This window comes from Pelodiscus sinensis, chromosome 3 (assembly GCF_052426305.1).
Source record: "Pelodiscus sinensis isolate ZL-2025 chromosome 3, ASM5242630v1, whole genome shotgun sequence".
NCBI lineage: Eukaryota > Metazoa > Chordata > Testudines > Trionychidae > Pelodiscus > Pelodiscus sinensis.
The window spans coordinates 111360852-111374009 of record NC_143054.1 but is presented as its reverse complement, the minus strand read 5'-3'; positions in this window follow the sequence as shown (position 1 = coordinate 111374009).

Sequence of the window (13158 nt, the reverse complement as noted above, 5' to 3'; positions counted from 1 at the left end):
ATTTAGGTTGTTTGTTTGTACTGACAGTGCACATAAGAAAATTCAGCCCACCCAAAGATGGAAAATGTTAGTAGGAACACTGCTTATTACTACAGTATTTGCATTTCACAGCTGTGTTTCAAAAACCCTAGGCTACTACTAAACACTGTTTCTGGTAGAAATGCATGACCAGCATCAGCCAATGTACTGTTATTTTGTAAATGGTGTTGAACGATCTTGAGACACAATGTTATCAGCTCTGCGATGCAATGCATTGCTCTGTGGATTTTATAGTTGTAGTGGTAGCAACATCATCTTACTTTTCTCCTTATCAGCCAGTTATATATCAGGTGAATCCTAAATATAATTGTAGTATACAAGAAAATGGCTGATATTTTAGAATGAAATACCATGAATTTCTCACACAGTGCACCACTTTCAAGAGCGAAAATTTAAAGTGGGTGATATTAGTTGTATAGGTGATAGGGCATTTCTCCCTTATATATTTCTATATAGTCTAATTTAAGGGCCTACAATTATGAGAGTGCCTCAGGCATACGAAGAGCTTAATCTGGCCCTGGTCCCATCTCTGTATCTCTTCCTTTTTGTCTCTTATTTCACGTATATTGAAATATATTGGCAAAATAACTGAAACTGGAGTGATTATATTGTGGTGCTTTAACAAATTTGCAAATTTTAAAAATATTGTCCACATAATTTTTAACTTTTTGGCACAGAATTCCCCCTGGGGTAATACTTAAGGGGCAGGCATGAAGAACTAGCATCCAAGCTTCATAATAAGTAACTCCACTTAAGAGAATTATTGGGCTCAGTTATGTCTATATTGTTTTACCTTACATATAACATTAGAGTGACCCCTGAAAAGAGAGAACCAGAAATCTGGGCTTTAAAAAGTCAGTCTGGTTGTATGTTGCCACTTGTATATGAAGTTAAAACAACATAGGATATATTCATATTTAGTTCCATTTTGGTGACCTGAGCCCCCCATCAAAGTAATTCCACTACTCTGGGTGTCCCACTTTAGGACCACTAGACCCTGGCTTCATGTTGCTTATGTTGACTGTGAGTCACAGTTTGTTCAGATTTCTGGATGGATGATGCTGGATTCTGGATATGTTGTGCTTCCATCTAGTGTTTGAGTGAATAAATGAATATAAGGTCCCTGATCACTCTAGAACAATTACAATTATTGTAATCTAATGCAGATATATGTAGCCAATAGTCACCCACCAATGCTTCCTGTATGGCTGCCAACATATCTTTAAAAGGTTTATAACTATGTTCATAGTGATGCACAGCCATTCACTTATCTATAATGTCCTGAGCAAGTAACTGACTGAATTGTAAGTTCTTCAATAGCATCAGCCACAATTGAGCTAGTGGTAGAAATGGAGCCAAAAAATGGATGCAAGTGAGAACAAAAGTTGTCACAAAGTTGACAAAGAAAACTGAGCTTTTCACCCAAATTGGACAGTGGGCTTTCTTTTTATTATGGCACCTCCTTTAAATAAAAAAATGTTGTGCTTAATATGCCAAACCACCATATCTGTCTGTAGAGCTGACAATGCAAGGTGCCACTTTGAATCAAAGCACAGTAATTTTAACATGGCCAGGCCTCCTGGCAGAATTGTAAGATGTGACAAATTGAAAATCTGAAGTCTTTGTATCACACTTCAAATGTCATCCTCACAACATCAGTGACTGTGCAAGAAAAAAAGCAACAGCCACTTCTCTTTGGATAATGTTGGTACTAGCTAAAAAGAAAAATCCTTTCATGGATTCCAACTTTGTGAAGGAGTGTGTGTGGTCTGCCCCGGGGGAATTTTGCATCAAAAAATTAAAAAAATCTATGCACAATAGTCAAAAATTCTTCACAAATAGTATTTATCAAAATATGACTAGATAATCCTGCCAGTTTCAATTATTTTGGTAATGTATTTCAAAATATCTGTCAGCAATTATGTCTGTAACAATAGAGAGACACACACAAATTCCCCCAGGAGTAGAAATTTCAAGAAGTCCCTACAGTCCAGTTCTTGTTTCTCTGGCCCCTGCCCCCAGAGCTGAGGTGGGCAGTTATTAATTCACACCCCCTTCCACCCAGAGCCCAGACGCTCCCCACACCACCACAGCCCACTATTGGGGCCTTCTCTGGCTCAGAGACTCACATTCTCTCCCCTACTCTCCTCCCCCAGAGACCAGCTGCAGCCCCCCGGCCTAAACACATGGGCTAAGTCTATGCTGCAGGCTTTTTGCGCAAGATCTGTTTTGTGCAAGAGTTCTTGCACAAAAGGTCTTGCGCAAGAGCGCGTCCACACTGCTATGTGCTTTTGCGCAAGAGCGCCCCTGGCAGTGTGGATGCTCTCTTGTGCAAGAAAGCTCTGATGGCCTTTTTAGCATAAGGGTTTCTTGCGCAAGAAACCCCTGTTGCTGGTCCACACTGCCTTCTTTGCAAGAGCGCTTATTCCTCGTGGGAGAGGAATAACTCTTGCACAAGAAGTCCTCTGTTCCTATGCTTTACTGTAAATTTACTTGCACAAGAATGTGCGTGCAGTATAGATGCTCTGTAAGTTTTTGCGCAAGAAGCCTGCAGTGTAGACATAGCATCACTGACTCTACCACCTGAAAGCCCAGGGATCCAGAAGGAGAAATAGCTTGATTTTGGGTCCCAGACTTGCATGGAGTTTCCTGCATGCCGCCTCCTTCCTTCCCATTGGGCTGGAAATTGCAGCTGTAGGGAACCCTCCAGTTACCTCCCCCAACCCTAGTTTTCTATTTCTGAGCTGGGCTCTGCCAGGTTCAGTGGCCCCTATTGGCAGCCAGCATCTCTGAAGCCCATTACTTCGGGAGGGAAAAAAGGAAATTCTGCATGCCCGACATTATTTTCTGCAAAATCGTGCTCAGATTTCCCCCCAGGATTAATGTTGGAAAGACTGGAGGACCTTTTTTGCCAAAGATATAAAGAAAGAAGATGTGAAGCAAGTTCTTCTGTCTGATTCAATGGTGGTACAAAGTTTGGAGGTAATTCATAAAGATTGTTTATCAGCACTGCTTTCCAAATTAAGAATGGCCAAATACATATCTCTTGCAGTGGACAAATCAAGCAACTTAAGTGACACTGCCCAGCTACTGCTGTTGGTTAGATTTTTATGACAGTAAAATTTCAAGGAAGAATTTTTGTGCTTAATGCCATTAGAAACCTACATCACAGGAGAGGTTATTTTTGAAAAAGATAAAAGGCTTTTTAGAAAAATAATTATTTAGATCTGCAGAAAATGAACTTGCTTTCTCCATGGTGCCTACATGACAGGGAAAGAGAAGAGCTTTATTTCACATTCGGCAGCAATATAGCCTTCATAAAATACCCAAGTAATGATACACTGCATCATTCACCGGACCATTCTCTGGGGTAAGTTGTCTGGGAACTTGAAAAAAAAATTGGAGTTGTAATGAAATTAGTGAATTACATATGTTCTACTTCTAGCTTGCAATGACACCTTGTTAAAGATCTTTAAAAAGATATTTCAGCCAAATGTAATGACTTATTGCAACACTATAACATTCACTGATTAAATAGGGGGATGTGTACTAGAGAAGTTTTGCGTGCTTTCAAAAGAAATAAATAGAATTTATTTCAAATCACAAGACCAACAAGGCTTGCAAGTTCCTGGATGGCATCCTCTCTGTCACAGGTAGCTTTTCTATGTGATATTACTGGATACTTGAATTCCTTCAACTTGAAACTCCAATGCTACGCAAGCAGCATCAGGGATCTGTTTGAAAGAGAATGTGCTTTTTAGAGGAATCTTGAAGTCTTTGAGGGTATGTCTACACTACCCCGCTAGTTCGAACTAGCGGGGTAATGTAGGCATACCGCACTTGCAAATGAAGCCCGGGATTTGAATTTCCCGGGCTTCATTTGCATAAGCGGGGAGCCGCCATTTTTAAATCCCCGCTTGTTCGAACCCCGTGTAGCGCGGGGTGTACCGGTAGTTCGGAATAGGAACCTAGTCTGAACTACCTAGTTCGAGCCCCGTGTAGCCGCGCTACACGGGGTTTGAACAAGCGGGGATTTAAAAATGGCGGCTCCCGCTTATGCAAATGAAGCCCGGGAAATTCAAATCCCGGAAATTCAAATCCCGGGCTTCATTTGCAAGTGCGGTATGCCTATATTACCCCGCTAGTAGTGTAGACATACCCTGACACACTTAACAGGAAAGATATTGCTCTTTCCTACATTGCATGTTGTTGCCAACGATGAAACTTGAAAAAAAGATGCAAGAATTCCTAAACAATCTGAAAATTTTTAAAAGTGGATTGAGAATTTTAAAATTGCAAAGGATTTGCTTTTATTTATTATTATTATTATTTATCCATCGGTTCTTTATCTCTACTGATGGACCTTGCCCTACTGAAACAAAGAACATTCTTGATTCAATTGATGAAGATGCCCTTCAATTAGAAATTGCAAGGCTCCACAGCTCAGATGTCTTGAAGGCAAAATCAGAGAAACTTCATGATTTTTGTGATTGTGGGACTTGATGATTTCTGGACTCAATACGCTGACCATTTTCAGAATGGTCAGAATAGAGCCATCTATCTTTTACTGATGTTTTGCTCAGTGTACCTCTCTGAATTTGTGGTTTCTACCATAAGCATTTTAAAAATAATCTCCTGAAAGATGAATATCTTCACCCATACACACACCTTGTCCTGACCTCCTGCAATCCACTCTTCATAAAGCTAGAGATGATTCTTATCTCCTCCTCCACTAGAGTTTGCCACAAACACTGGTAATAATGCTGATTTATAAACTTTATTAAAAAAAATTAGAAACACTAATGCTTATGCTGCAATCAAGGTCTTTATTTACTGACCACTGAATTATTTTTTGGGAGGGGGGAGTGCTTATTTTGTTAGCCCTCTACACAAATGTCCTCCTGTCATAAAATTCTCAAACTAACATTATTTGGGGGAGAGGGTAGAAATAAAATAAATCCATATAGGACAGAACAAAAAAGGCACAGAAATCAAGGATAATTGTTATGCAAATCAGTAATTAACCACAATCATGATCAAATTCCTTCCCCTAAATCAAATTATCTCAATAAGAATCAAGAGTAATTAATGTCTTCATGTCAAAGTTCCAAGAAAGAGTAACACAAAAGGTACCCAATATTCTTAGGTACTCTGCACACACTGACCATTGCACTGGAGCTGTTTAGGATTGATTAGGTGGATATGTGTGACATTGCTGATGCATACTGTCATGTATCCGCTCCCCCCACCCCAGGGAATGTGGGATCGGGGCACCCTCGTTAGCCGCATGAGGGCTCTGATCCCGAGTTTATTCTAGGCTCGTGAGTCACCAAAGGGGGCTTACCCGCGTATTGGGGTTGGACCCCTGAGCACGGGAGCCTCCCCCTCTTGAGCCAATGGTCCTTCCCCCACGACTATCAGCTTACCCTAAATGAGTCCCTCACTCCTTGGCTCCATCATGTTGGAGCTAGTGTTGATCTAACTTTCCTAGCTAACAATAGTCTACTACAATAACCTTCACTAATGTCATATCATTAAAAAGGATTTTCGGTTACTTGAATATTGGCCTTTCCCTGACTTCCAGTGCAAGAAAGTCCTAAGGAATGACACTGTTACCTATGCTGTCTCTCTTGCATGCATCTCTTGGGGAATCTCAGGGGTCTTTCCCTCCTCTCTCTTCTTCCTAATCATTCTGTTTCAAGGGTGGATGGGTACTAGGTAACATGAAGGTGTCTGAATCCTCTCCATGTCTAATGCCTTCTGATGCAATGCAGCTTGGTCTGGAAACCAGTTTGCTCTGATGAATCCCTGGGAAGGAAATGATATTTGTCTCTTTCCAGACTCCAGCCCTGAAATCCCTATGTTTGTGAGACAGAGGCCTGGTCTGCAATTGAAAATCAACACCCTGAACCCACATAGTTATACTGCTGGAACCCACACGGTAGACATATGTATGTCAATGGAAAAATGCTTCTGTCAGTATCAATAATTTTCTACACCAACATAAAATCCCTTCTGTCAGTGTTGGCTGTGTCTACACTATTGGATTATGACAGCATAGCTACAGAATAATGTATCCAGGTCTGGTTTCCACACTTGAAAAGAATGCTAAAATATTGCAGATGATGCTGAGAAAAGCCCCGAAAAATGATTCAAGGATCAACAAAATGCCTTAAAATGAAAAACATAAAGAGGTCTATTGAGCTTATCGAAAACAAGAGGTAACTTGATCAGAGCATGTAGTTAGTTACCTTTATAGGGAGACAAATCTGCCTTCGTTGCATCTGATGAAGTGGGTCTTTGCCCATGAAAGCTAATGCTCCAACACTTCAGTTAGTCTATAAGGAGCCACAGGACTCCTCGCCGCTTTTATAGGGAGAAACTTCTGGGTACTGAGGATATAGGCCTCTACTTTTGTGGGACAGGAATTCTGAAAATTCTATTTGGGAAGAAGCAAAACAAAATGTTTCCTCTTGTATCTCAGCCCTCCACCTCATCAGTGCTCAGCCTCCCAGCCAACCCCCCACCCAGCTACAACTTCCCTGGAGCCCACCAGAAAGGCAAGTTCACTCTGTCCCTGAAAGCTTAAAGCAAAATTGACCAGCACTTTCCCAGGGCAGCCAAGGAACCATCCTTTAAATTTTCCTGATGGAAATTTGATTTTGGGGGGGGGGTCAGATTTCAAGTTTTTTCTGCAGAAAAAGTTAATATGCCAAAAGGGCACGTTCTGTAAGAAACTCAGCCTGACAAAGGTTCCAGACCTACTCAAATAAAGCCACCTGTAATACTAACACTACAGTAGAAAACTCTAAGGATTAGTATTTTTGCCATCTGCTATATGCTATATTTTATTAAAACTATCCAGTCACTTGTTTTAGTGTAGTGGAGCCTTTCAAACAAGGTTGTTTAAAATATCCTAAAACAACGTTTCCTAACATCATATGTGTTTTAATTTTGCCCTTCACTTTACAAAAAGTATTAAACAGAATTGGACTGGAGCAGGGCTAGACTGAAAATGCTGGGTGAATTCCCAAATCCATTACTGTCCATGGCAAAACTCCCATTGAGTGCCATGAGGCCAGGAGTGCATCATTTATTGTGTTTATTGTATCAAAAAGCATCATCTGGAAGACGAAAGGAGAAACAACATCTAGAATTCTCAAGTATTTTCTGGGTTGGAAAAAGCAGTGCTCTTCTCAGGGGATGCTTTATTTTAAAAGAAACTAAAAGGTTTATCTATCTACAGTGACTGTGGGTTGAGTTTACTACCAAAAATATTGCAAACAAAGAACTAGTTTTGTGTTTTCATTTATCTCACATTATGTAATAGTAATTAAAAAGTACAGTTGAAAAGGGAAAGTCCAATTACAAATCAGATTCCCACATAAAACATCTTAAGAATCTGATTTGATGCATGTTTGTTACTTCCACATGATATAATACTAATTATTGCTACAAAATACCTTTGACCCTGACTTCTTGCACTGCTTCAGACGCAGAGAAAAGAAAGTCACCGAAATTATAGACCTTGGCTAGAGTTACATTATTCAAAGGGTGTAGTATAGCTTTGTATCATCAGCTAACATTTTATTTTGGAATGTACTTTAATTGGGTTACCCAGTGGAGTTACACTATTGACTAAGCCCATAGGAGAAAGATTGTCCAGCAGCTAGGTAGCCAAAGCAGTTTAGCTACAGTTTACTTAGGCACAAAATCACTAGTTATCTGACATTGTAGGAACTGAAAACTATGCATCACTCTTGCAAGTTCCTCCTATAGGATAAAGGTCAGAAATGGAAATAGTGAAGCACGTGTACTGTATTCTAAACCTTCTGTTTGAAAATCAACCATCTGCTACAGTCAGATCTCCAAAGGTCAAAATGGTTGAGGTTTTCAGATAATATTATTACTGAGTAATGCAAACAGAAAGGACAACTTGTCAATACTACTATTTCCCAATCCATGTGTGAGCTGGGCCTTTAACACATTGAGTACTCTGAGAAGCTGTGCCTCCATTTCTCTCTAATCCAATTTCCTTGAAAGGTATCAGAATACTAATGTGTAGTTTCACTGACATAATATTCTAAAGGATAAAGTTGGAATTGAGGAGACCAAATACAAGGTGTCATACCCATGAAATCCAGCTTTTCAGAACAAGCGTAGATAGTTCTTTAGAGGAAGTTAATGGCATTCCCATTTCCATATACAATGGATTGCATTTTTGCACATCAAAAAAAATATGTATACAGTTAATAGGCCACATATACAGTGTGGGAGGTAGACCTATCTGAGTAACAAAGCTGGTAAGAAAATTTCTAAAATTAAAAAAAAACATCTGGATACGAATTTACAGTTCACTTCTCCCTATTTTAACTAGTCTTGCTGAGCAGTAGAACCATTTAAACTGTGTTTGGCCTTCCTATTTAATTATTTGTGCTTCACAAATGAAACTTTAGGTTTTTTACATTTTAATAAAGTCAAAGGTGTGGTTTTGATCAAGAGATTTTAGTTCATCCACAATGTGCTTTGACAAGAGTCTGTGCTTTGTTGCTATGTAACCTGGACAATGGAGATAATTAAGGCCTATGACTTTGACATTTATTTAGAAAGCTGATGAGAATTTCTATTCTTGTGTGGAGCATAGCAAAACCAGAAAGGTCTACTAGGATCTGAATTACCCTTAAGATGGTATCTACACCCTAAGATTTAATTGAATTAGTTTCTTTTTGCAAAAATTGTAGCCATGAGTTGGGCCATGAAAAAAAAACCCTGGTGCATAAATCCCATGCAGTTAGTGAGCTGTGAAGGGGTTAATGCATGCACAGGAAGAGGCATGCATTCAGTTTAAGTAGAATTCTCCTAGCTTTCAGAGTTCTCTGGAAAGGATTAGGTGCAGATTTTTAAAGGTGCTACTGTGCTCAGTATTTTGAGGCCTAAATTAAAGTTAATGGGATGCTGCTAAGTACCCAAGTCACTTTTGAAAATGCCATTTAGCTAAGCCTTAATGGTCCAGATTTCTGAAGCGGGGTTCAGAGCTGCAGAATGGAAACTTGGCACCTACACACTTTTGAAATCTCACTAAATGCCTCTCTGTATCTTTAGGCACCTAAATACCTTAAAACTCCTAGGCTGAAGGTTCTCTCTGGTGTTTGGGTCAGGATCAGCAGAAACACCAGCAGGATCAGCAGGTGTTTAGCATGAATAGACTGAGTTACAGATAACTTATTTGTTTGTTTAGAAGGGGAATGTGATCCCTTTTTTATTCTTTTTATTTCTTTTACCTGGGCTATTGTAATGAGGCTGAGTGGACTCCTTCAGACCTGGAAAGCGAGGGATCACTACACTTTCCTTAGTGGGCAGGCTTAATCTATCCCACCCCCAGCACCAGAAGTCCCAGGGCAGGACAGAAAAGTATAAAAGCAGAGCTCTGGAGTTCAGGTGGTACTGGACCACAGCTTCCAGGGAGCTGAGATCTCTACAAGGACCCTGAAATAGCCCCAAGTAGAGCTGCACACTACAGTCAGAGGAGACAGCTGAGCTGCCAGGAGCACTGTCAGAAGAATGCCCTGAGGACTGCCAGTGTTCAAATACCCCTAGAAGACAGAGGACATTGAACTACAGAACCTTACACCCGGACTGTGGTAGAAAGTAGCCCCAGGGAACCAGACTGTAGTCCCATTTTGCTGCCAGACTGAGTCAGCATGTGTCAGGTGGATCCCTGCTGACCCACTGTTAGGGTACATCTACACTCAAATAAGCTATGCAATTTGAGCTACACAAATTGGGTAGCTTATTTTGAGCTAGTCTATTTCAACATTGTTGCTGTCTACATGGTGCCAAATTTTGAAATAGAGCGCTATTCCGACAAGTTCCTTAATCTTCGTGGAATGAAGTTTACTGGAAAGTTGGAATAGCATGCCTGTTATTCTGATTACATTATGTACCCTTGTGGTACTATTTTGGGATACTTCCAGTATCTCAAAATAGTGTTTTCCGTGTCTTGACAGCACACCCATTACTTCAAAATGCAATCAGAATAACAGGTGCTCTGTTCTGATGTCCTGGTAAATCTTGTTCCACAAGGATTAAGGAACTTGTCAGAACAGCAGTCTATTTTGAAATAATTTGTATTTATGGTTCTGCATTTTCCCTGACTACTGTGCAGAAGGCCAGAGTTTCTCCAATAGATTGTTATTTGCTATCTGCCTGTAGTGAAGTGGATTGGTCTTTCTTCACACTTGAGAGCAAGAGACCATTATAGGCATAAAAATCCCCACTGGAGTTTTGTGCCTCTGGACAAAAGAGGAACTATGTACCATTTGCAAATAGTAAGGGGAGAGGATAAAGATTCCATTTTGAGCATCAAGTGCAGTATCACTCTTAAATGTGTGTATTAACTATGCAGATATAATTGAGCACTCCTTAAGATTTCATCTCTTCTGGTAAAAAGGATTCATGTAGGACTGGTTACCTATAAGTGCTAGTGAAGGAGCTTTATGTGTGGTTTGTATTAATTGGATGAAGGTTTTTTTCTACAGGTAATTCTGCTCTTTTCCTCAGTAAGGTATTTTCAAGAAAAAGCCTTCCTAGCATCTAAGGGTAACAAAATCAGGCCTATTTAGAGAGCACATTAACCAATCTCGTTATTAGCATGAGAACATCCCAATACTAAGTTGGTTCCATTTAATGAGTTTCTGTATAACATTTTTAATTCTGTGGCTAAATGGTTTTCTCATCTTTTTAGAGTATTCAAAGCCTTAAACAATCTAATCAATGAGCTTGTAATTAGTGCATTCCATTGGTGGCCTTCCTCAGGCAGGAGATGATGAGAGCATGATCTATGCTTTCTTCAGTTTCCTGGGTTCTGCTGAATATTTTTGTAATATAAAGATTCTGACTTGCCATTGATCTTAGAAAAGAAATCACAGAGCATATCGGATCCTGTCATTTTCAATTTACCAAAAATATGTTAACTTGTTCAGTGATGAATGTTGTAATTTCAGTTTGTAATATTTTGGATACAACTAGTGCCAAATTGGAATATTAACTAAGCTTATCATCAGTTTCTCATATTTTTGTTTGACCTTCAGGTGAGTATAAGAACTCTGGTTAAATATGAATTCATGTCCTAGTTTTGATTTTAATTGGGGTCATATTGTAGTTTTAATGTCCAAGTAAAGCCTTGAATCCCATGTTTTTGTAGTTATTACTCAGGATATTTCTTTGACATTAGTGCTGGTCTTAGCTAAAGTTTTTCAATCAAGGAAATGTATGTACATTCTTAGGAATTTCATTGGCCTTAATTTCATTTTTTACAAGAATAATTTCATGAAGTATCTTCTATTTTTATTAGTTTCTTTTAAAGACGATTTCATTTCTATATTTCTCTCTTTTTTATCTGACTTTTTACATTTTTTTCATTGGGAGGCAATAGAGAGAGGTTTATTCTTAATAAGGATTTTAGTGACATCCCACAGTAGGCCCATTTCTATTGCAGGAATTTCGTTTTGCAAACATCTAAAAGATAAGCAGATGATAAGTAACAATCAGCATGGATTTGTCAAGAACAAATCTTGTCAAACCAACCTGATAGCCTTCTTTGATAGGATAACAACTCTTGTGGATAAGGGGAAAGCAGTAGATGTTGTATACCAAGATTTTAGTAAAGCATTTGATACAGTCTTGCATGACTTTCTTCAAAAAATGAGGAGTAACATTAGTTCGGACTAAGGGCTTTAGTCCGAACTAACGCGTCCCGGCGCGCACTTCCTGGTTCAAATCAGCTGTGATTCAAACTAGCGCGCCGGCGAGCTCATGTTAATAGAGCGCAGGATATTTAAATCCCCGCTTCATTAACTACTTCGGTTGTCTCCATTTGCATCCCTAGTTCTAACTAGGGATGCAGTGTAGACGTACCCTGAGATACTTCCCAGGTGTATTGTATTTTCCAAAGGACAGCCCTTCCTAAATTCTGACTTATCAAGAATAATCTCCACTCATTCATATATTTCCTTTCCATTACCGACTCTCTGTAAAACTTTCTATGAGTGATATACTTGAATATTTGATTGCTAATATCCAAACAGTATTGTTAAACTTGCGTACCTAAATCTCAGTTATTGCCGATTATGTACTATAGGTATTGTATGACCTTAAGCAAAACTTTTATTTGTAGCAAATCCAAGCATGACCCACATGTACAGTGTCTCTTTTTCTCGACCTGTATACCACGTACATTTTTTAACATTAGCTTCAATAAAATGTTTATTCCCTTCCCTAGAAACAAGTGGGGAAGCTGGCTATAAACTGTAAATATATGTAAATTTCACTACAGGCTTTGGCCTGCTGGAAATATAAAACATGGTGGTGGCAAAGAAGGCTGGGAGTGGCTGTGATCTGTAGTTAATGCCCAAAAAACAGTGAGGAGACCATCCTGTGACACCCCAAGTGAGTCTAAATTCCATTCTGAGGCTATGTCTACCCTGCAGGGGTTTTCCGAGATACTGGAGGTAACTCCGCTACGTCCAGGGAATGCGTCTGCTCTTCTGCTCTTTTTTGTGGAAGAGCAGATGTGTTCTTTCAGATGCCTGTTTTCCTCCTTCCACAAGGATAAAGGGGGATTTCAAAAGCAGGGGTGTTTCTGAAATTTGGCCCAGTATAGACAGGCCAAATTTCAGAAAAGCCTCTTCTGAAAAAATTGCAGAGCGCAATTTGTGTAACTTTTTCCATTAGATCAATGTGTCTAGACATAGCCTGGGACAATGAGAGATTTTCCCAGGCATGGAATTCAAGATTTGATTATATAACATTATTGTGGGTCTGATCAAGATACACACTGTAGAGTGCTGCAAGTATTTGTTGTGCTTAGAAGAGGATAAGTGTTTTATCTACTGAGCATCCCACAGTAACACCTATCAAAATCATCTAAAGAAACTGTTCCCAAAGCACAGTCTCTAAAAGCAGGAGTTGGGTGGAGAGGGTGCATACAGAAAAGTTCTTCATTAGTTCCCATAAAGAAGGACTAGAGGACACCAAAGGAAAGGAATGGGTAGCAGGCTTCAAACTAGTAACAGAAAGTTGTTCTTCACAAAGCAAAGAGTCAACCTGTGGAACTCCTTG